At 40.9% G+C, this 24,766-nt stretch overlaps 1 protein-coding gene across 9 annotated transcripts in view; it reads right to left on the bottom strand.

Annotated features, from left to right (window-relative positions):
- Nucleotides 1-24,766, bottom strand: part of GREM2 (gremlin 2, DAN family BMP antagonist) — a 48,349-nt gene that overhangs the window by 12,535 nt on the left and 11,048 nt on the right. The window contains exon 1 of one of the 9 annotated variants that reach the window (XM_039533010.1): nucleotides 9,074-9,147. The exons of the other annotated variants lie outside the window; for them this stretch is intronic. The gene's annotated coding sequence lies outside the window, so the exon portion shown is untranslated. Of the gene's footprint in view, nucleotides 1-9,073; nucleotides 9,148-24,766 lie in introns of those variants that run through there. 9 annotated transcript variants of the gene reach the window in all.

Here is a 24,766-nt window from a genome sequence, read left to right as displayed (position 1 = left end):
TTGTGCCCAATTTACCAAGCTGTCCAGATCACTCTGAATAAGTGACCTGTCCTCTTCATTGTTTACCACTCCCACTATTTTTGAGACATCTGTTAATTTGATTAGCAGAGCCCTGCAAACCTGAGGATATCCGTGGATATCTGCACGCACATTCTACATATAAACAAGTGCAGAACTGGCCAAATTCCCCCCCCCCCCCACTACCTGGGTTATCTCTGGTAGAGAACTGAAAAACAGGTTCTGTCTAGACCTGGTCAGGTGTTTTTCAGCAGGACTTTTTACATCAGAAACTACTGATTTATCAGCACTGAAACTCCTTGCAGGAAAGGGTTGGTGGCAAGTATTTTGAAAGTTTTCAAGTAAACGAAGCTCTGAAGTTGCTGAAATGCTTTCTTTTGACATTTTCACAGTGAAAAACTACTTTGTTTCAAAATTTAAGGTACGACACTAGGTCCTTTTTTCAAACAGTTTTTCACATCTGTCTTCCTCACTGTTAACTACCTTTATTGATAGTTGCTTTCCATTCAGGTCTGTCCACAGTTGTATCTTCTAAGTCAGGGTCGGCAACCTTTCAGAAGTGGTGTGCCGAGTCTTCATTCATTCACTCTAATTTAAGGTTTCACGTGCCAGTAATACAGTTTAATGTTTTTAGAAGGTCTCTTTCTATAAGTCTATAATATATAACTAAACTATTGTTATATGTAAAGTAAATAAGGTTTTTAAAATGTTTAAGAAGCTTCATTTAAAAATTAAATTAAAATGCAGAGGCCCTGGACCGGTGGCCAGGACCTGGGCAGTGTGAGTGTCATTGAAAAAAAAAATCAGCTCACATACTGCCTTTGGCACACATGCCACAGGTTGCCTACCTCTGTTCTAAGTTATCAATATTTATGCTGTATGAGTTGAGATTCTGCTTAAGGATGTCTTTGATGAGTTTATGTTACTTTAGTAACTTGAAACTCAGAAAGTGTGAATTCTTCAGAGGCCTACCACCACCCACTTTGATAACATGACCATAACTAAACCACCACCTGAGTGTTTGCAATGCTCTAGGACTCCCCAACTGTAAAAATATGGCTTCTGGCATAACAAGAGCTAGAAAATCCATACCTTTTATCTTATGGGTGTTTAGCAGCCACAGCACCTCAGAATGAGTATTTGTATAAACTCATATTAAAGGTTTATAATTAAAGGTGTATTAAAGACTATATGCTATCCAGATTCTTATATTGGCATCCATTGTTGAAGTATCGGGTACCTCTTAGGGGTGAGACAGACAGTGTTCTCATTTTTTATATATATATATATATATATATATATATATATATATATATATATATATATATATATATATATATACATACACACACACACACACACATATACATACATACACACACACACACACACACAATGTTGTTGCAGTATCATTGTGCAAAGATCTCACAGCAGAAATAAATTTGAGTAGTATGGCTAGCAAGTGTGATTGTATCTTGCCAGTTGGATAAACTTTGGGATCCTATTTGCATCCCGCAAAAGCTTGTGAGTGACTGACTATAAATATTCTATATAGTAGTCCTAACATATCAATGTACATACTCTACGCAGGTATATTATACTTACCAACTTTTCCTTGCTATGTAGAATAAAGATTCTGGCGTTGGAATTTAATAGTTGTCTTCCTTCTTTACATGAGTGAAAAACCCAAATTTTGTTTGAGAGTTATCTTGTATGGCTTCTAAAGAAGCCTTAGTGAGTTAGCATATCTGTATATTAACATCTTTAAAGTCATTTTTACAACTGCCATGTTTTCCAATTATATAAAAAAAACCAACAACAGAGATTTAGGTCACAACAACATTTGGTTCTTGAGCCATGTCATGAACAGATTATGCACTGCTATATAGGATGTCGAAATATAGATTAAAATGTAATTATATACCTAACATGAGTAAGAATAGTACTGCTATCCAAGACTCTTTCAAGTAGCAGAAAATGCATACTCTAGGTTTACAATGGACCTGGTGAAAGGACTTGAAGCTTACAGAAACTTTGAAACTTATTCATTGTTACTACCAAGATCTGTCATTAACAAAGTAATAGCTTTCTAGTGAGGTGTTTTAAAAAGTGCCTGTAGTACAACACGTCCTACATCCCAAATACTGGAAACTAACTTCATTTTCCCCTACTTCACACTGATGGCAACAATCAGCTGTCCCACACCTATGACATCGTGGTTTTGATTCATGCTCTGTTCTGATTCTCCATCTCTTGTTTTCTTAAAAATGTAAATATTTGTTCTTTCTGTATTTTAGTAGTTTATAAACTTGGCCCCTTATTGAGTAGGAGATTCAATCACAGGGGAATCAGCTGCCATGCATAAACCGGGATTGTGTGTTTTTATGACATTAGCTTGGCATGGTAGCCATTCCTGGCCCCCAGACCTCTGCCTAGTATTGAATTATGGTTATGTCTCTAACTGAAGCCCAGTATTATTCTATTTCTCATCTTTTGTGGGAAGGAAGACCAGAGCTATCCTGCTGAATACATACCAAACCACAGGAGCCTGGATGAGGTACTTTAAATATACAGTGTAGGAAAACCTGTCATTACAGTCCTTCTGCTAATTAGTTTGATTTCCTTTGTCTAGACTAACCTAATGCAACAAGTTTATTTTATTTAAAGGAGCATGGCTAGCCTTCCTTTTACTGCCAAATGAGAAGGAGAGGGAAAAAAGTCACTCTCCTGGAATCTGGGAGAGACTCAGCTAAAGCATTTGTCCTTGAATGAGCCACTTGATCAAGACTTCTCTGCTCTAGCAGGACTAGAGCCAGCAGTCATGTCAGAGGAAAATATAATCAAATCAGATAGCACTGGTATTTTCAAGATAGTTCAGGGAAAGTTACTGAGCAGTTTACTCTCTACCATCAATACTACAGGCAGAGTTCTTGGTAGTAATCACTTGTAAACAGCTATGTAAGTGCCATCTTCAGAGTGCGTTAACTAAAGCTCACAATAATTTCAAATTTGCTTTAATCAGTCTCGCTTTACAGAATGAGGCAGAATAGGTGATTTGCCATTGGCCTAGTAAATCTTGTGACAGAGTCAGGGCTAGAAATCAAGCAACCCTGTGTCCCAATACCATGCTCAGTCCCATAGAACATACTGCCTGGAAGGAGACCCCTTCCTTGTCCTTAGTTGTCTTATTTCAGGAATCTTTATGCTGCATCTCAACCCTCACCCAGAAGAGTTTGGAAACGGAGTTGTCAGTCAGGGACAGTCCTTTGGAACTCTCCCTTGGCTAGGTGACAGACAATTGGGTAATGAATCTATCAACATATTCAAAGGTCTGTTTCCTGGGCCTGTTGCCATATGGCAAGTGACAGAGGCAGATTTAACTCCTGAGAGGAAAGTGTATTCTCTGCAGAGGGCAGAAATTAGCGCATGTTCAGTTACAACCTCACTGTAAGATAGTAAATTCTGCATCTCCTTGTCTGTACAGTGCATGCATCCTGCTGACTGTGCTTAGGAAATAGAATCAAAAATAGAAAGATGATAGATCTGATCGTTCTTGAGAAGCCTCATGCTCCAGTATGTGAGAACAAAGATACCAAGACTCCATTTCATGACAGCACTTGGTTTGGCCTAAGCGTATTGAGTCGTCCAACTGAACCAGCCAAGCCAGCTCTCAATAATCTGAAGCTATTACACAGCTAGCTAGTTAACATTTTTCGTCCATGACAGGTGAAAACTAGATTGAATGCATGTGCAAAAGAGGAGGAAGAGAAAGAGAGCAAGGCTCACTGGGGAGTGGAAGGGGCATTCTAGCCAACTGAACCCTTCAATTTCTTCTACTACAAAGTAGTCAGACACCACATGGGGCTTTGCAGACTATGAAGCTGTATTGGTCTTGCCACTGCATGATGATCTGAGGTGAAAGTTCTTGAGCTTTTTCTCCTCTCTCCTTTGTGGCTTAAGAGTTTTGGAAAGTTACTCTTCAGAGCTCAGTTGACACCATTATAAAAATGTGCCAACCTATAAGCCAATACCATTTCAGAAAGCAAACAGATGTGACAAAAAAGGCTCAGCGCTAGTTTGGGGCAGGTGCTGGGAAGGGGAGAAGTAAATGGTCACAATCATCTGAAGAGAGACATTAGGAGTTATTTCTGGTTAAAATTAATTTTTATTCACTTGTGAGCAGTGACACTATATGAGGGCTCACAAAGCCCTACAGTCAGTAACCTTGCTTCAGTTTCTAGTGGATAAGCAGTCACATCACCACAGCTGGTAATAAACTACCATCTCACCGATGGAGGTGGTTCTTCCAGAAGTTATCCTTTATGCTGGTTAGTTCGAGAAGTGGCTACCTGTGGTATATCAGTTCTGTGGATAAGGGGGACTGGACTGGAGTCCCCAAGAGTGTCAATCCAGCACCTTTCACAAGCAAAGAGGCCCTGATTTTCAGGAGCGCTAAGTACCTATGCCTCCAAAAGAAATGAATGTGCAGCTGAAAGGCAGGCCTTAAATGTGCATCAAGGAACCAGAAAAAAGCAGAAGCTTTGACCGTGGAGCCAACTAAGTGTAAAAGAGGACTCCCCTTGCTTCTCCATCCCATCTGTTTCTCAAGCTTTCCCATTAATTTGATTAGGAAGACTGAGGCAGCTTTTAACCCTATTGGGAGCGAGGTCCACAATTCCCTGCTCCACTTGAATGGCACACCTCAATAAGTGAGTGTCCTTCCAATGTGCATGAGTGTCCTTCCAATGTGGCTAACTGGAAATAGCCTCCTTTGGAGTCCATCCAGGGTCATTGGTGGCACTGGTGATCTCAAAACTTCTGAGGTGCTCCCTCTCCGCAGGTCCATGTATGGGTCAAGTTCAGAAGCCAGGTTTGGATGAACTGTCTTGGGGTAGCCAGCCCAGCCCTTTGCTCACTTTATAAATGCTAACTACCACAAGTAGCCTCCCTGAATACTACTGTTCATAGGAGTTACCCCTACACCCAGTTGTAAGTGTTTGAACATGATTGAGCTCCAGATCTATTCCACTGTCTACAGCTGCAATGCTGCAACCAGAGATCCAGTGGACACTTCTAGGTAGTTAGAGCTCAAGAAGGTAACAGACATCTCCCCAATGCATGCCAGGGTCACCCCCTAATGTGGTGTTACCTTTTGCATTCAGGTCCTAATGTTTACACTTGAACACAGAAAAAGACAAGTCCTTCCAGAGAGGACCTTGAATGAGAGCCTGTATACAACCTGGTGATATTATCCTCTGAGAGTCCTACAGAATCATAAACTGGCAAGCTTCTTCATCCCCCACCTTCCCATTCTGAAGATGGGAAAAACCCCTTATTTACCACCAGCTCTAGCAAGAGTGAGAGTGTCCTCTCCCTCTCCCCCTGCCCCTCCCCCCTGTTCTGACCCTCAGCTCTTGCTCTTGGCACTTACCTTTTAGAGGAAGAAATCTATTTCTGTGGTGAACTTAAGGCTGGTTATTTGTGTACATATTAAGTGCCTGATTGTCAGTAGAACACACAAGCTCAATCTATGACAGGTTTCAGAGTAGCAGCCATGTTAGTCTGTATCCGCAAAAAGAACGAGGAGTCCTTGTGGCACCTGAGAGACTAAAATTTATTTGATCATAAGCTTTTGTGGGCTACAGCCCACTTCATTGGATGCAAATTTGTTAGTCTCCAAGATGCCACAAGTACTCCTGTTCTTTAAGCTCACTCTAGGGTCTGATAACACAGCTGGGCAAGGTCAGCCCAAAGAGGCCATGTGGGAAGATTCCTGCCCCCCAAACACATACATCTTTATTTAGACACTCCCTTCTGCACTTAAAGAGCAGGGGTGATAATGAAGAGGGAAAAAAGCAATAGAGTGAAGCTTCCCTGATGTAACTATAAAAACAACAACACATCAGCTCATCCCCTGACGTTGGCTGGAGCCGTAGATATCAAAAAGAAAACTGCATTTATTAGAGGAAGAGCTAGAGGTATAATTCTCCTAGCCCACACCTTACACTAAAGAGCTCCAACTTCCTGGGGTGAGACAGATTTGCTCACTAAAAGTAAAACTGGAGGAGGGAATAGTTTCTTTCATTTTTCTAAGATCAAATCCTAGATATGTGATAACTAATATCCAATGTGTACAAGGATATAATAAGTTTCATTTGTGTATACTGTATAGACATTTATAAGATCATAGGGAAAGACTCTTGGCCTTTTATAAAACAAAAAACAAACAAAAAAAACACACACCACACAGTTTGTTTTACACTGCTAGGCAATAATGAGTTAAGCAGAATGCTCCACTCATCACAGACCACAGAAGGCAAGCAGACTAGAGATGGTGCTAGGAAAGTACTGAATCAACAAATTGATTTATAAATTAATAGAGCTGGTCAGAATATTTAAAGTTATTTTTTGCTAGCTGTGTGACTGCACTTGATATTCTCAGAGCAGAGGGTGGATGCTCACAGTGCACAGAAAGGACTGTTAGGGTTAGGACAATAGTTTGGAACTTGAGAGAGCTGTGTTCAAGTCGCTACTCTGTCACACCCTTCCTGTGTGACTTTGGGCATGGTATGTACATGTTAGAATCATAGAATATCAGAGTTGGAAGGGACCTCAGGAGGTCATCTAGTCCAACTCCCTGCTCAAAGCAGGACCAATCTCCAGATCCCTAAATGGCCCCATCAAGGATTGAACTCACAACCCTTGTTGCTCTGCTCAGTGCTGGAACACCTCACTGATTTTGGAGATTAAGTCCCATGGTCTTACAATGAGACTGAGGCTCTTGGGTTCCTAAACCTCTTTTGAAAATGAGACTTAGGCTCTGCTCTGCTCAGTGTTGCGATGCCTACGTACCTTTAGCTTCTCGGTGCCACAGTTCTTTATTGATAAAATAAGAATAGTACTTCCCTACCTCACAGAGGTGTTGTGATGACAGATACATTAAAGGTTATGAGGTCCTCAGATATTACAATAACGGGAACCCTATACCTATGTAAAATAGACCACCACCACAATTGGCATCCTTCTTAGCAACCCAAGCACAGAGGCCAAAAACAGAATGGGTAAATGACTCAAGCAATCACTTTGTCCTTTGGAAATGGTCCTCCTGGGGCAGGTTTGAGGGTACTGTACATTGGTGGAGCAGTCTGGGAGAATTCACAATGCTGCTACCTATACTGAACCCATTCTTTGGATAAATTGTCCATTGGCCTCCCAAACTGTCAAGCCAGGACCACTCCTGAATGCCACATTAAAACGGGTAGGGCCAAAGCCTGGTCCCGTCAAAGTCAGTTTTGTCATTGACTTTGGTGGGATCAGAATTTGACCCACAGAGAGCTAGTAAGGAGGGAAACCCCAAACTGGTGATACTTTGAAGATTAAGAAATACTGGGTTTTGTTCCCCAAGAGGAAAATATTCCTCAATCAAGTACAGCCATTGCTTTGGGGTACACTGAAAGGGGCTGTTCACTATAAAGCTTGACAGTGAGTATGTCAGCATATATGCAACTCTAATATTATCCCATCTTGTTCTTAAATTTCCTATGTTTGAATTATATTAAAAGCAGTGTTCACGGTATCTTTTTCTTGACTATTGAGGGATTTATAGGAATATAAATCCTATAAACAAGGATCCTAGCAACAAGGGTTGTGAGTTCAATCCTTGATGGGGCCATTTAGGGATCTGGAGATTGGTCCTGCTTTGAGCAGGGAGTTGGACTAGATGACCTCCTGAGGTCCGTTCCAACTCTGATATTCTATGATTCTAACATGTACATACCATGCCCAAAGTCACACAGGAAGGGTGTGACAGAGTAGCGACTTGAACACAGCTCTCTCAAGTTCCAATGTACTTCTGAAATACCATGACTTTTCTATGGGAACTAATAGCTTAAATCATTGATTTTATCATTTGATATAAACTCTACTTCACACTCGAGCTCAAGACTAGTAGATGAAGTTTCTGGTTGAAAGAATGGAAGGTTTATGATTGTGATGGAGTCAGTGCTTTTAATTTTAGAATATTCCACCCTGGATCTGCTAATTATATATTAAATTAATATATATAAAAAGGTCCAGGGTGGAATATTCTAAAATTAAAAGCACTGACTCCATCACAATCATAAACCTTCCATTCTTTCAACCAGAAACTTCATCTACTAATTTTATTATATATTTTTATATATATATATATATATATATATATATATATATATATATATATATATATATATATATATATATATATATATATACATACATATACACACACATACACACACACACACAAAAATATAGCATAGCTAGCTAGATTTAGGTTCATAGATTAGGTACAACATGTACAGATTTTCCAAAAATATTGTAGATGTCCTTTATCAATTTTTATTTTTTTAAACTAGTCATTCTTTCCTTCCAATTTTTCAAATGTCTCTCTCATTTTTCTCATTGCAGACAGTTTAAAAAAAAAAAACAAACGGAAACTCAGCTACTTCTGAGTAACTGTTTCACTTATTTGTTAATAGGAAGTAGGAAATTAACCGAATGAATTCATTCATCAGTCCTTGCTCTGTGGTTAATTTTGTTACATGGCAAGCTTTAGCCCTGTTCTCATGCTACTTCATGATGCGTGGACTGTGCCAACGCCTACAGCTATCATACTATTCACTGCAGTTTTGTGGTATGTGTGATCTAGTGCTGGCCTCATCTAATTCTTTAGTTTACACACTTGGTTAACAGGATGTAGGCTGGCTGTGTGCATATTTTCTAAACCACTGTTGAAGGGCACATGCTATTTACATAGCACTGCTATTATTGCATCAATTATGTAAATGTGAGGCTAACATTTAAATTAAAAAGTAAATTGAAAGATTAAATTCTTTATATAGGTTCTTTAAAACTGTTACCTCACACACAACTGATTAAGTTAGACAAGTCACCTGTGCACTTATGTACTGTAAATCACTTGTTCATATATTGTAGACAACGTGATATCTAAACATTTACTGTCAAACAATCAGAGTGAAAACAACAAAAAGATAGAAGAACCTGTCTCTCACACCTGAGCAACTCAGCATGGAATAACTTGATGCTGCTGGACGGACTTCTGTTTTTCCACCCATTCCAAGTTATGACCTCGAAGAATGAGAGATTAGACTTCACTCTTCTTGTACTGTCTAACCAAGTCAATTCAAATGGTCAGTTATAACTGTACATGCTGCAAGATATGTCTCATGCATGTCAATGTCATCACCAAGCTCACAAATTTCATGGAAGATCAGATTAACGTAAATGGAAGTTTGCTTCAAAAAAAGACTTAACTGAATCACGTCTTTGCTTTTTACAACATACAAAGGAAAGATGTGCAGCCTTCAGTTCTAAATGTCAAGATAATCTCTGTTATGGTTATATATTATATACAAAAAAAACACATTAATGGAATAGAAAGGTTGCATATTATCTAATATTGTACAACAGGAGAAACAGTGCATCACCACACAAGAAGATGCCAACTGCCAGATATTCAGGAAAGCTCAGCTTCCATTTAGACAGTAATATAAGGACCAGAGTTTTAGAAGTGCTGAGCACCCAGCAGCTCCCACTTATGGCTAAACTTTCAGAAGAGCTCAGCACCAAGTATATTGAGATCTGTTGAAAACCAGGCCCTAAATTGTAATTCATGTACAAAAGAGGGCAGAGTTAAGATTAATAGATTTTTAAATCCAGAAGGATCAGGATGATCACCTAGTCTGACCTTCACAATCAAAACCTATGCAACCTTAACTTCATCATTTTCTAACTGTTGAGTTCCTCACTTTGCAACTTTCTGGGTTTCTGTACAGAATTTCCTAGGGTTTTCTCTTTAAAAGAAAATTAGCAAAGAAATTCCATCATGTGCAACTATTTGCTAGATAGCATTAGAATGTCCTGCACTGTTTGATATGTTCAAGTATTGATACAGAACCTAGACTTCTTCCAGGTACTCCTTCAATTAGGTTGCCCCACAGTCCAGCTTTAAGGTTGTGATGCGCCTGACTTAGGTCATGCAGCTGGTGAATTGCAAAGACGAGCACCAATCTTGTACACATTGTCATTATTAAGCACATAGATTTTGGTGGGTTTTTTTTCTGAAAGGTAGTGTGGCTAAATAGGATGAGGCCTGGGAACAAAGCATTCTTTCATTCTCTTCTTTCTAGATAATGGCAGAACCAGTTTTGTTCAACTTTTAAAAAGAAAAGAAACCCCCTCATGTACATTCTAATAGAACGTGCCTATAGATAAAAGCCTCAAAGTAGTTGAAAATGTTCCCCTTTAAATGGAAATACTTGTGCAACTTTCCTACAATTGATAGTGTGCTGAACCAGAATAAAAATCTCTTCGCCCATCCTGGTTATTGGATTTTCCCTCGTGTAGTAGGTCAAGCTGTGCAAATACATGATTTGCTATTCCTAAGAGAGAAAAAGTGTTATAGCACTTCTTCAGCAGCAGACCTGTGCAAGTGTAACAATCTACATAGCCACCATGGTCATTGGTGGTCTAACCTGGGACCTTCAGCACCAAAAGCACTAGCGCCGATTACCTGATTTAAAGGTGCAACTCCTATAGCCTTTAATAAGCAGCAGGACTCTTCTACTAATGGAGAGTAGCCAACAGAGGGTCATATGATCACACACATTAAACCAGTGTATTACACACTCCCTTTGTCATTAAACAACCTGACTGAGCAGCTGAAGTCAAGGAGAGTGGGGACCAAAGTCCCATGTAGGGTAGCATTGTGTAATGAACTGTGGTTGCATATACATACAAACACCATGGTCATCAGAAAAGATTGATGTGGGGAACTGTGGCACAAGACGCATAAACTCCTACCACTTGAGCAAAAGGAATAAAACTTTAGTGATTAGGGTCTTGATTCAGCACATGCTTAAATGCTTTGCTGAGTTGGGGCCTAAAAGCTTGTTATGGGTACCACACAGTAGAACAGAGGTGGGCAAACTACGGCCCACGGGCCATGTCGGGCCCGCGGGACCCTCCTCCTGGCCCAGGAGGCTCATCCCCTTCCCCACAGCCTCAGCTCACTTTGCCGCTGGCACAATGCTCTGGGCAGTAGGGCTGTGAGCTCCTGGAGCAGCGCAGATGCAGAGCCCGGCCTGACCTGGTCCTCTGTGTTGCGCTGTGTGTGGCTGGCTCCAGCCAGGCAGTGCAGCTGTAATGCCGCCAGCCACGGGTGCTCCAGGCAGTGCTGTAAGGGGGCAGGGAACAGGGATTGAATGGGGGCAGAGGTCCCGGGGGGTGAAATGGGGGGAGGGGTCAGACAGACTTCACTGATGCTGATTTGCACCAACTGAGGCCTTTCTGTCCCCAAGTATCTATATTGTATATATATTTTCTGCTCAATTCTCTACCTTCCTCCTTCCTTACCCCTTGCAGTAAAGTTTACTGCTTCTTGGCAGTTCCCATAGTGAGAGCTCATTATGCTTCCCGTAGTGACTTGATATGCTTGCTGGGGAGTCCTTAAAACACATCTCAAAGCCAGCTCTTTGGTTAACACATTGCAGCCTGGTAATTCTGAGTTCACAAGTTATGATGTCTAAACTAAGAGTGGCTGTCAGGAAACAAAACCTCAATTCCTGTTAGGCTACCTTTGTGTTGATTTCTTTCACTGAAGGCATAATGCTCCACATTTGTTTAATGTTTCTCTGTGGGGAAAACACCAAGAGACAAGGTTCTGGAGAATGCCTTGGGATTTCTAAGATTTCTGTAGGAAATGATTTGTAACAGACATTTTGCTGATAGTTACTTGCTGGAGAGATCTGGAAGGATCAGGGGAAGGAAGAATACCATTTATAAGGAATAGAAAATTTTATTCATTTTCTAAAACCTCTCTATGTATCTTACATAGTGCTGAGTAGGAGACTGACTTGGGAGCGACGGTGGATACAGTTCCAAAGGGACCTTTCAGGACTGATCTCAAGAAGAAGGAAAAGTATATGCTGCATAAATAGTTAATGTAGATGAAATTATTCTGGTAATATTGTACGAAGAGTCTAACGAGGCTACCCACTGTGTTGTTCTGATCAAATGAGCCTCACTCTGTTTTAAGAGAGTACGGAAATAAAAACGTAACAGTCCATAGCAGGCCAATTTCTAAATGGAACAGGTAGAAGAGAATGGCTGTGTCGGCTGGTATGGAAGTTAAAAATCAAAGATCAGCTAAGAAAAGTATGAGTAAGGAAGAAATTTTGGTGGGATCCTTATATATCAAGAGGAGTGAACAGGATATCAATAAAGCTGATTGAAAGATACTCCAAAGTAGTCAACCAACCAACCACTACATCACATGTATTTGTAAAATATGCCCCTGATATTGTAATCATCAGACCTGAGTCTCAGTTACTCCTTTCCTGTTCTTGAGGGAAAAACGAGATAGGAATAATGGTGGGGTGGAAAGCAAGATGGCTTTAAGCTTCCCTTATGTTCTCTCTATTCTAGGGCCATGTAGAAGCCTGCCCAACCCCCTTCTCTGGAAGTTAGAGCAGCTCCAGATCTCCAGTGAGCCAATGGAAGTAGAGCATAGTCTTAGTATAGGTCATGTGATCCAGTTATGACCTGTCACACTCCCAATCCATCTCTTCTTTCAGAAGTTGGGCGTAGGACCAGTATAGAACAATTATACCAACTCCATGTCAGCCAGGGAGGTCTCCAATGAAGAGGGTATTCTAAAAGAACCGCTTCCACCCACTATAGGGCCATTTACAGTGACAGAGATGCATACCAGGTCCTTAGTATAACAGAGAATCAGACCCATGGTCAACAGCACCCCAGAACCAAGGCTACTATATTTAAAGTTCTGGAACCAAATAAATAAATGTCTTGATCTTAAATGTCAGCAAAAAACAGATTGTCAGCAGAAAGACAGACAGAAATTGCCACCAACATATACATTGGATGGTAGATGGAGCTTTAGACCACAAATATTAGCAATGCTGCAGTTCTTGGGCTGGAAAGTGCAACGTTTGTCAGGACCAAGGAAATACATTTTTTAGATTAAGTTAAATGTTAGGGTTTGTCATCCTAGATGGTGATGCCTTAATTATGACATAAACTACCAAGGGCTGAAGCAGGAATTAAATAAGTGAGGCAATATAATAGTATAACTAATGGAGTTTGATTTGTACAATAGATAAGAAAAGAAAAAAAAAGGGGGTGTGCTATAAGTGTAACCTAACCGGCCAACTGTAGATTAGATGGAAAAAAGCCAAAAGCGAAACATGCTGCTATTTAGTACACACTTCTAAATCAAAGTCACTAATGACTCTGCCACATATTGCAATAGCGTATATAATACGGACAGGCCTGATCCAAACCCCAGATCTAGCTCAAAATGATTATTTGCGCTGAGTTTGGAAGCAGACAATCAGAAAATTGCATAAACAAAAAATATAGTCATGTTGTTCTTATGCTGGCAAACACCCAAATCCCTCTCTACCTGTAACACCTGTGGGCAGATTAGCAAGTCTCTGGTATGTGGCACAGTTTACTAACAGTGTAATCACAATGCTAATCATTTTCTCTCTTGCAATAACAGCATTTTTTTGTGAAAATGTATCTGATTAAAGAGCAAAAGTAATTAAATTTTTTGTCCTCAAGAAATAAGCAAAGCACCAAGAATCACATTTGAAATTAAACTTCATTTTGAAAAACAAAAAGGGCTGACCTGATGATATGTTTTGGACTTTCTGCTAATTTGGCTCAGCACTAAATCCCTGACAGTAACAGTCCATTGAATAAAACACTCTCTTATTAATAAAAGTCTTTGGGCCAGATCCTCAGCTGGTGTAAGTCATTGTAGCTCCATACTCTGCTGATTTACACCATGTGAAGAGCTGGCCCTTTATCAATAGCCTAATTACATGGAGTGCAATGTTGATGTGAGTACTACACACCATTCTGATCTATACAATTACAGCTTCGAATGCCACTGAAAATGCTATTTTGTAACATTTTTAGATAAGCAACAGCTAAACATAAGGGAAGCATGTTTGTTTAATGTAAGTGATAATTTTAAGTAAAAAAGGAGCTAAATATGTAGAATAAGCTTCCAGATTCTAAATATATAATTATTGATACACTGCTGTCATTACAAAAAAAAATAAATAAACACCACACACACCCCACACAGGGAAGGCTTCTGTAGGACCTAAATAAAAGTAATATTTCAGATGGCAAGGCATGATCCTGAAGTCATAAATATACTAGAGGTGTATTTCCACGGTTGTAGACAAAGAAGCAACTGTGCAGCCCCAAGCATAAATAAGCATTGCTAACTACTATCTACAGAACCACCGGGTGCAGACACCACTTTTGTTTGCACTAAGTGGATGCAGCACAGAGTTCTGCAACTATTCCCTTGGATACTTAGATAAATTCACTTCATCCAGGCCCCTGCCTCTTTTGTGGTGTTTTTCTGCAAACATTCGAGCATTTTAAGTTTACTGACATGAATATTCTCTGAAAGCAAGCATTAGAGTTTTGTATGAACGTACTTAAGGGCTAGATACTCAGCACAAAATAAAGGAACCACACAGTGACTAGCTTTACAAGTGTGCCATTTAAGCAGGAACTGCTCATGAATCAGCCATATTACAGACACAGTGCAATCACTGAATCCTCACCCCATTGAAGTAAAAAGGCAAAACTCCCCTGACTTCAGTGGGACCAGGAATTCACCCTTAGTGTATATCTGCATAGATCCCTTGAAGGCAATGAATCTAGGTCATCAATTTATATCATACACACTTGAATATCTCACACACTCATTAAAGCAGGGAAGACAAATAATACCATTTGAAATACATGACCAGTTTGTTATAAATAACCAACACAATCTGAATAGCTAATGCTCACAGAGAATTTATGGTGATCAAAACAAAGCAAAAAATGTTTGTCAGTGAATAATTTTAAACAAATGAAGAAAACGATCTGCTCACTGACATTTCAGAAGAAAAATAAGCTAAATTTACTTAACCTTGTTACAAATTATTCATTCGTTATATGCTTGATATATTTCTTCCCTAGTCATTTTGGTTACTGTAAACTAGATTTTATTTTGGATTAGGCAAAAACAGACATAGGTATAATTTCAGAAAACTGGTAGCAATGGACATAACATTTCAGCAAGAGAGACAGCCCCAAATCCTCAAAGGAATTTAGGTGCCCAACTCCCACTGATTTCACTGGGAGTTTGGCACAGATCCTGAAAGGTATTTAGGCGCCTTACATGCTAGATTCATATACACACCAATTGTAAGATACTAAATAAAGCAAGCCTTCGACCCAACTTTATTTAACTATATTCAGGGGTGAAAGTAGGCTGTTACAGTGTACTGGTAAGAAACCAGTACCAGCCCAAGCTCAGCCAATGTTAAAGCATTGTCTTGGCTGAGTCTGTTGTCTTTCTATAAGCTAAATTAGTTGGACCTACTCAGGACTTGAATGGGTGACCTCTACAAACAAAAAGGAGCATGAGTAATATGCACGTGTTTTTGTACCAGACTACAGCTGTTATTTTGTCTCCTATGTGGTGGTGTTAAAAAAAAAAAAAAAAAAAAAAAAAAAGATGATCTGCTCAATGTTACGTTAATGCAATGTTACGGATGAGGTTTTAACCACTCGAGGATGAAGAAATTCAGTTACACCCACCGCTTTGTGGAATGCAACAATTATTTTCTGATGATGTGGTGGAGGTGTGGGACCAATGGCAGGGGCAGCAGGTTTGTAGAAATTTTGGGATTGGCCAGAACACCCAGAGCCTGCCCCCCCAAACTCTGTCCCCCCCCCCCCATCTGCCTAAGGCTCTGGGAGGGAGTTTGAGTGTGGGGAGGAGGGTTGGCAACCCTACTATAACACTATCTACTCAATAGGAGAGGAGGGTGTTCAGCATCTTACAGAAATGACCATCTGGTTTCTCCCTGTTCTTCACCCTGATCATTCCATTCTCCCTTCACTGTAAACTCTATTGGATGCCTCACATGTAGATTCTACAGCTTCCTGTTATGCCTTAACCTCATCTTCTGTACATGTTTGCCTCAAAACACAGGGCCAGATCCTCAGCAGTTTTCAATGGGGGCAATATGGATTTACACCAGCTGAGGATTTGGTGTAGGGTCTTTAATTTATTGATGGGAGAAGCTCAAGGTTTAGCTTCAGTTTGACTAATAGACAACACTCTTGGGTGCTTATCTTAAGCCTATCCAAACTTTTCTGAACACATGCAGTAATTATAGGCATCACAACACTGACATCCTGTTTTGTACAACTCTTCAGAGGCAATGCGATTCTTCCAGCAAATTGGTTGTAACAGGCAAATCATTTAAGCAAAGCAGAGCTGACCCTAATCTCTCTTGATGCAATACAAGTACAGTATAAATGAAGAATTCAGAGACTGCACTGAAGGTTTGTAATACAGCTAATCTAGGAGTTAAATGGCACATTCATAGCTAGTCACTATATTGTTGTTTCTTATTTTGTGCTGAAACGGAATCATTGATTTACTTTGATTTGTGAAGAGCCCTAAATTAGCTGGGAGATCTCACCAGCTTCTGGAAAGGCTCATCAACTCTGAACTACAATTAAGACTTTCTGACTGCCAGTGCCAGCCACCATTACCCGAGGAAGTTGAAGGTGGGAGAATAGCTATCTAGCTGTACTTTGGATCCAATTATATCTTCATACAGCTCTAAGTATTTTATCACCTTTAGTTCCAGGATGCAACTGAAACTATGTCTGTAAACTATGCCTTATAGTGATCTTCCCAAGTTGCACCTTTCCCTTGCAGCTGAAATATCTCAGTAAGTATATCCTGAGACACAGAGCAATTAAGAAGCATTTTGCTGTACTTTTAATCAGCCCTTCCTCCCTTTCTCTTCTACCTTTAGTGTTATCCTCCCACAGCCTAAACAAGGAACAAAAAGACCAAAAAACAAGAGAACATAAAGAAAAGACTAGTGCAAGAAGCTTTAATTGATGTTAATTACATGATTCAGTGTTTCTAAATGCCAGTATTTTACAGTAATAAAAGCAAGACCCCAACAGATGCATCTGGGCCAGATGCAAATGCTATATTTAAACACAATTTAAAGTCACTTTCCCTTCCCATATTTATGTCAATGTTCTTCTGTGGCATGTTGCAAAATCTGCTCTTAAGGTTAAAACACTGCAAAAGTTCCTCATCCACATCATCTTTCCAGAAAAGACTGCCAGTTAAATATGGATCTCACCCTAACAATGACAAGGCACCTACCAAATTCCTAATCTTTGGGGCCTCAGCCTGTTTCTAAAGTCAATGAGAGTTTTGCCATTCATTTCTGTGACAGCAGGATTGCACTTTTGGGGTACTGTATTTTTAATGTTTCTACCTTTTAAAATAAATTTTAATTCCTAACAGGGATGATTAACTCTAATGGTCTCAAAATTCCAACATATTTGAATGGTCCCTTTTCAAAGGAGCAAATAAAGCCTATATTTTGTTTTTAATTAACTGATATTATGAATTGGCCTATGTGTGTGGCACTGAATGACAATGGCCTACACTAATCCTGGGATATTAGATGGTGGTTGCAGGTGTGTTTCTAGGGGACTAGTGTCTGTAGTACCTCAGAAAGAACTCATCAGTACAATGGGAATTGTTGGCAGTCTCAGCTGACAGGCTAGGAAATTAATGGGAATGGTTATTAACCACCTAAGTGATGCAGCTTCTCTCTCCTCAAGTAGAGGTGGTTTGAAGGAAAAGCTTGCAAGGCCGCACATGAAGTTTTATTAATAAATATACAGCTGTTATACCAAGAGAGACACCTGCCTTCATCATCAGTGACAGCCAACACCAAGGGAGCCACTAGCAAAGCAGGACGTAGCAATGGGTGGAGACAGTTTACGTCACTACGTGGCCAGTGTTCCTTTTTTTTTAAATTGGTGTGGTGTTCATGTTCTTATGACTTGTCGTTGGTAATTACCTGGATTTTAGAGACTGCTCTGCACAAGGGGAAAGATGGGGCATTGTGAATGGGCAAATAGGAAGGGACACACACCTCTGAACACCATGAGGACTGAACAGGATACAGAGCTCAGCAAGTCTTAAGGTCAGGTTTTGCTCTGAAAAGGGACTTTAAAACTATCAGCATGGAGTCCCATATTCATCTACTCTCAATGTCAGACCTGCTCAATTTACTGTGACTTTTCTGTTGCTGGCCCTGCAAACTTATCCTGAGATTGGAAAGCCAAGCTAGATTCCTTCTGGTTCACATGTCACCAAAAAACAGATTTTATAGTTGGAACTAGTTTAAAGTTCTCCTGGGGATACATTTGACATCATAGAATCCTGCTCACTCACTCTTAGCTGCATTGCAAAGCACAGCTCTACCACAACTATAGACATTTTCAGTCAAGTAAGCAAACGCCAACTCTAATTCTAAATACACATGGGGAGAAGATGCCATTTTCACATTGAAAACGTATGTATAACTGCATTTTAACTAAGGAAAGCACTTTAAGCTCATGTTTAAGCCCCATTGACATTAAGTTCATCATAGTTCAGCATGTGTTTAAGTGCTTTGTTGAATAGGGATACTTTCCTGAATTGGGATCTAAATGGGGGAAATCTCAGTCTCTCTCTTAGGAGCAGATTTCATAACTAAATACACAAGGACTGATTCTGCTTTAAACCCATGTAAATAAAGCGCAAGTCCATTGAAACCAGTGTGAAACAAGTGCAAGGAGAAGTGAGAACAGAATCAGACTCAGTATAGTTTGAAAAAATACAGGTTGTAAGTTTTTGCCTCTTAATAAAAATCATAACACTTGCACATATCTGCTTATCTGCCTCTGGTCTCTTCAGTTCCTTGATCAGTAACAGGATTAGCCTACCCCAGTTCTTAGCTGTAGTTTAATTTCTATATTTGGGAGGACCAGGGGCCTAATAATATAGGTCTAACATCTGGATTTACCACTTGTTAGTGGTACTTAAAATCAGAAATAAGTTTACGTGCATTATTTAGTCACCCTTAATTTTTTTGTTTTAACTTCATTATTTGCCATGTTTACCAGCTATCACTTAAAAAAAAACCACCCCCCCCAAATTATTGAATAAACAGAACCAAGCACTTTTCTGTAACTAAATCATGTATCCCTGGTTTTAAATACATAAACATGCAATGCACACAACAAACAAATCCAGCACTAAGGCCTGTCCCCTTTGCCCATCTGCCTAAGCACATTCCACTCACATTTAACCTTCCCCATTCACTCTGTTGCTCACCCAGGCTTGACACACTCAGTGCTGTACACTGCACAGAGGCTTGGGAAGCAGCTCAGATCTTATGTTCACTGCACAGTATCTAGATGTCTGTGTTTCTGGGGTAAGTTGCTTGTAGTAGCCTAGAAAATAACTATAATGGCTCCAAACTGGAGCTCTGCTGTGAGTGTCGGGAGCTGCTCTCACCTTACACAGCCCACATGAAGAAAATGACCTGAACCCACAGAGCTCCTGGCATTGCTGCTCACTCCCCTTCCCCTAAACATACTTCTGTGTCCCCTAGAAGACCATGGTTCACTTGGCCAGCATCTGACTGGCCTGGCTATGTTTTTTTTAAATGGATTTGCCAGAAAAATAATTTACTTTGCCATGTTTATTTTTACGTGGGTCTAAAGATTTGCATTATTTTGCACAATGCAGTGGGATAGCTAATGTTAAAAGTTTGTGAGTTCAGTTAAAGATGCTGCAGTGTTTCCACTTCCACAGTTTAAAGCAACAACAGATCGAAACTGCTGAAAATACTGCAGCTGAGTGCCCACCAACATGCAAGAGCACCATGTGCATGTGGGGGAGAAGGTTTGAGCCACATGAGAGCGAGAAGAGGTGTGATTTGTCTCATCTTGTCTGTGTGCTCTCTCTAGATACCATAAGTGGCTATTTTGGTGTGGGGAGCGGGGTGTTGCGGAGTTGCCCTGTGATTCTGGTTGCTGCAATCTTGCCTTGTGGCGGGGGATGCCTTTTCTTTTTGCATTTCAAGGTTGGTAACCATATAGGGTGGCTGGGGTGGTGAGCAGCAACACCAGGCGCTCTGCGCGTCCATATCAATTTCCCCACCTGGGCTGTACTGTGAGGCATCAGGAACTTCTCTCCTGCCCACCCCTCCCCCCTTATGCAGCCCACACAGGGAAACTGACCTGGACACACAGAGCGCCTGGCATCACTGCTCGCTCTCCCAGACCCCCAATGTTCCTCCGGGGGAGGAAGCAGGGCCAAATAGAAGGGAGAAGTCTGGTTGCTCCCCACCCCGCCACATCACCCCTGTGACATTCAGGTGGGGAGGGCAAACCCCTCCCGCCCCATTACTGCCCAGGCTACCACTCCCCACCAGCAGCCTCTGCTAGTACATAAGTAAGGGGCTCACTTACTCATCACAAAAAAGCAAGCCTTGTTTGACCTGAAAATACTCCATGAGCTAATAAAAGTCCCTTTTGGGAGCAGAGATACAAAGAAATAAGAGATTTTCCCCAGGGATGATGGAAATACTGAATGGGATGGATCTCCAACAGTTATGTGGTTTCTCCACAATTGAAATTTTTCACAGGAACATTTTTCAATTTTCTTTTGGGAAAAATCTTAAATATAATTTTATTTTGGGAACCCCAGCAAGCAGCCTCCTGGGATCGGTAAATCAGGTACCCCATCCCCCCCCCCCATCTCCTTTGTGAGAGGGGCTCCCCAGATGGACTACATCTCCGAGGATACAGTAATAGCCTTTCCTCTGGCTGAACCATTGTGACTCACCAGGGGAGTTCCATTATCACTGTGCATCATGGGAGATGTGGTCCAGCCCAGGAATCAAGGCTATACCGGAGGGGGATGAGGTACACAAACACAACTCCCATGATGCACTGTGGCAGCTCTGGTAGATGTAGTTCAATGTTGAACTGACCCAAAATGAAATACTTCAGTTGGGGAATGTCACGGCAGGCCAATGGCAGGGAGGAGGCATGGCCAGACTACTGTGCGCTCTGCCAATTCTCCCCAGAACTTGTACACAGCCAAGACAAGCAGTATCAGAGTAGCTCTAACTTACAACTGGGGCTAGACTGACCCTGGCTTCTCCTGAATATGTGGAAAGCAAAGATGGTGTAAACTACTTCTGTCCTATGTTCACCTCAGGAAGTTAGAAACTGAGAATCAGGGCCTCTATTTTTATCTATAAAGGGACATTTTTTTTTTTTAAACAGAGATTTAAACACAGTCATCCCCTACCAGTTCAAATACTATGAAAATGAATATAAGTGTAATGATCCAAAAGATATTTCATCTACTGTACTTAAAAGCTTTCTAAACAACGCAGAGCTATACTATAGAAATGTCAGAAATACGTTCATTTCACTCTTTGATGTCCTTTCTTCTACAAAACTTCTGTTATTTCTTGCGCCTCAAGAGGACAGAAAAATTAACAACATATTTCACAGCTAAAAACATTTAGACTGGCACGGACATGGGTATAATATGGAAATGTATGTTCTTACACCATACTGTAAATACACACTATCCTGTCTACAGTATGTACAGTACATATGGGTAAAATTCAGGGAAACATATGGCTTTTTCTGAAATACAGAATATAAAGAGAAAACATTTCAAATACAAATCTTCTTAAATAAACCATGGCAAAATGCAAGAATAAAATACATACAAGGACATTTTATGGGGGGTGGGGGGAAAAATCTTGTGATAAACCACATCATCTGAGCTCTCATGATAATCTCTAAACACTGGGCTAAATTCAGCCTCTTGTCAGAATTTTGTTCATGTCTCTGAGATAGAATGTGGGTCCAGAGCTATTATGCTAACCAGTTGTGAGTGTGAAGAAACAAGCAGCTGGGCTCAAGCTCTGCTGCAAAAGGCCAGTGGGGAACTGGAAGACTTTTCTCTCTCACACACACACACACAGTTTCATATATAATAAGGGAGCTAAATTAGAGAGACATCCCACAGAACTGTGGTTGGGATTTTCAAAGCAGGCTGTGGATGTGTTTTTCCATCACAATTAACAGGAGGCATGAGATACTGCGTTATTTACATTGGCTGTCTTGTCAATCTCGTGGCTCCATGCTGGAGCCAGGAAATTGAGAAGAAAGCTGGGCAGCTAGAGCCCAGCCCCGCCTGGTTCCCCACTCTCAGCCGGGCTGCTGCCTGGAGGCTCCCCACTCAGGGAAGCCTGGGCTGCTGCCCCTCGTCCTGCTCCTCCCCACCGCCCCCCACTCTCAGCTAGGAGCATGGAGATGAGAAGCCCAGAAACTGCCCGCCTCCCTCCCCACCCCTCAGTTAAGAGCCAGGGGAGGGTGGGGAAGCCGGACTACCGGCAGTGCGCGGCACAGAGCTGACAGCCTGGGCTCTCAGTTCCCCACACTGCCCCTCCTCAGCCAACGGAAGTGCTCCTGGTGAGAGCATGCACCACCGACAGAAGGAGGTTGGCGTGGACATAGGTCGATTTAGGGCTGTCTTGTAGACATGCCCTAAATCACTTAGATGCCTATGTCACATTTTCAAAAGTGACTTAAGCACTCAGGAACCTAGGTCTCACTGAAAGACACTTCTGAAAATGGGACTGCGCCATTTGAGTCACTTAGGCCCAGATTTTGAAGGTATTTGTGTTTCTCCACTCAGTGCTGCAAAGCCTAAGTGACTTGCCCAAGGTCACACAAGAAGCCTCTGGCAGAGCAGGTAACTGAATCTGAGGCTAGCACCCTAACCATTCAATCACCGTTCCTTCTCAGCTCACTAGCCCACCTCAAAATCTGTGCAGGACAGCAAAGTGGGGGAAACGGGGGGAGGGAGGAGAGAAAGGGGAAGAAGGCTCCTTATGCACTGCCCAGTCTCATGCATCCCCTCAGAGACCAGACGTAAAATCGAGCCTTTACACATTGCTCAGAGGATGTGCTAGCATCAAAATGCATCTGTCTGGAATATCCAGGATTCTGTGTCCTCAGAAAAAGCAATAAGGCCCCTTTGGTTAAGTTATCCACGTATGGAGCCTTTATTAGAAGTTAGACACACATGGAAGGCAGGGCTAATAGACACATTTTAAGTAAACAAAGTAAGCTGATAGGGGAAGGTGACCCAGACTGAGTGGCGATGTCTCAGTGATTCTTTGGTGGTGATACTTTGCTACTTGATTCTCCAATACAACGTGGTTCTAATCCTATAAACAAAAACAACAACAGGAATGTGACAGAGAAAGTAGCCAAAGATCCAATCCATTAGCAGGTATCAGAAAGTTCCCCTGTAACAGGAGCTAGTGAAAGCTACATATGTACAGCCAGCCTCTTTGCAGCTATTCTCCAACACAAATAGTTGCAGTCTGAAAAGCAGATTAAATAATAATAATAATAAAAGAAATCTGCCCAACATTCCTTTTATTTCAGCTGGCCATCCCTAACTGTGACTCAGTATCAGGGAAAATAGTTGTTTAAATCCTCTCGTGATGTGCAGAGGATCTGTCTCAACACAGCATGAGGACGAAGGTTACTAAATGGTGACAAAGCTAAATCATCCCTAAGGGATAAAGTTACTTATTCACTATTGACTCATCTGCCAAGAACTAAAGACACAATTAATACTTCCAAACCTTACTCCATTTGAAATCTATTACCAGCTAAAACTGAGTTAGTTTTCTTTTCCCACACTAAGCCAGCACACCCTCTCAGTAATGGATCCCACTTCATTTGCTCATCAAATGTATCTTAATAAAGAAGTGGTGAGCTAATGGCAGGTGGTGGGTATGCCTCCTCTCCCTTCCTCCTCCTCCCGCACCCTCCACAGGGGAGCTGGCAGATCTTTAGATGTGGTTCGATCTATATATCCACTTAGAGCTAGACATCTTGAAATAAAGAAGTGAGTGGCAGCTAGCAATATTTCCTAGGGAATGTACTCAGCTAGGATAATGACCGATCTCTGAATCAAGAGGTCAGTGAATGAGTGACTGGAGTAGTTTTATTTTATTTAAAATGCTAAAGGGACGATCTCAAGTTAGAATCATATTGGTATATAAATGCATTCTCTTACTAATAACCTCTTAGAATGTTCAAAACTGTAAAAATCGAGTTTGTTTCTCACTCTTCACATTTCTATTTATTTTCATTTGTCTAAAAATGCAAGGCTTAGCTAGATTTATTCTCAAATAATTTTCTGGCTCTCAGGCACTGACTGGATAGTTTGGGTTGCAAATACTGCAAGAGAATGTCATTAACTTAAAAAAAGCCATCTGAATTTTAAAAATAATTGAAACAGTTCCACTGATATTGATTTTTGCAAATCAGTTTCACACAACCTACATTTTTGGACAAATGTGTGTCCCTTTAATTTTCCTAACCTCCTCTTAAATAAACAAGCTCTCTGAGATTTCCAGAAAGAACATACACTTCAGACTAGTCATGCTATCCACAGAATGCCTTTTCTGCGCCATGCAAATAAAGTTGAAAGTGCATTTATCTTACAATAAATAAGGTGACTCTCAAAGAATGAAGTTCAGTAGTGCTAATGCAGCTCTTTACACCACCTCTACTTAGGATGCCTTTCATTGGGCAATTTCAGATCTCAAAATATCTGTGCTGGTCTCAAGCAAATGTGGGGTTAGATTCCAATCTCACACCAATATAAATCTGCAATAAATCCACGTAAACGGATGGAATTTTTCCAGATTTAAACCAGCAC

This window comes from Mauremys reevesii, linkage group 3 (assembly GCF_016161935.1).
Source record: "Mauremys reevesii isolate NIE-2019 linkage group 3, ASM1616193v1, whole genome shotgun sequence".
NCBI lineage: Eukaryota > Metazoa > Chordata > Testudines > Geoemydidae > Mauremys > Mauremys reevesii.
The sequence above is the reverse complement of the archived record's forward strand: the minus strand, read 5'-3'. Positions and strand labels throughout refer to the sequence as shown.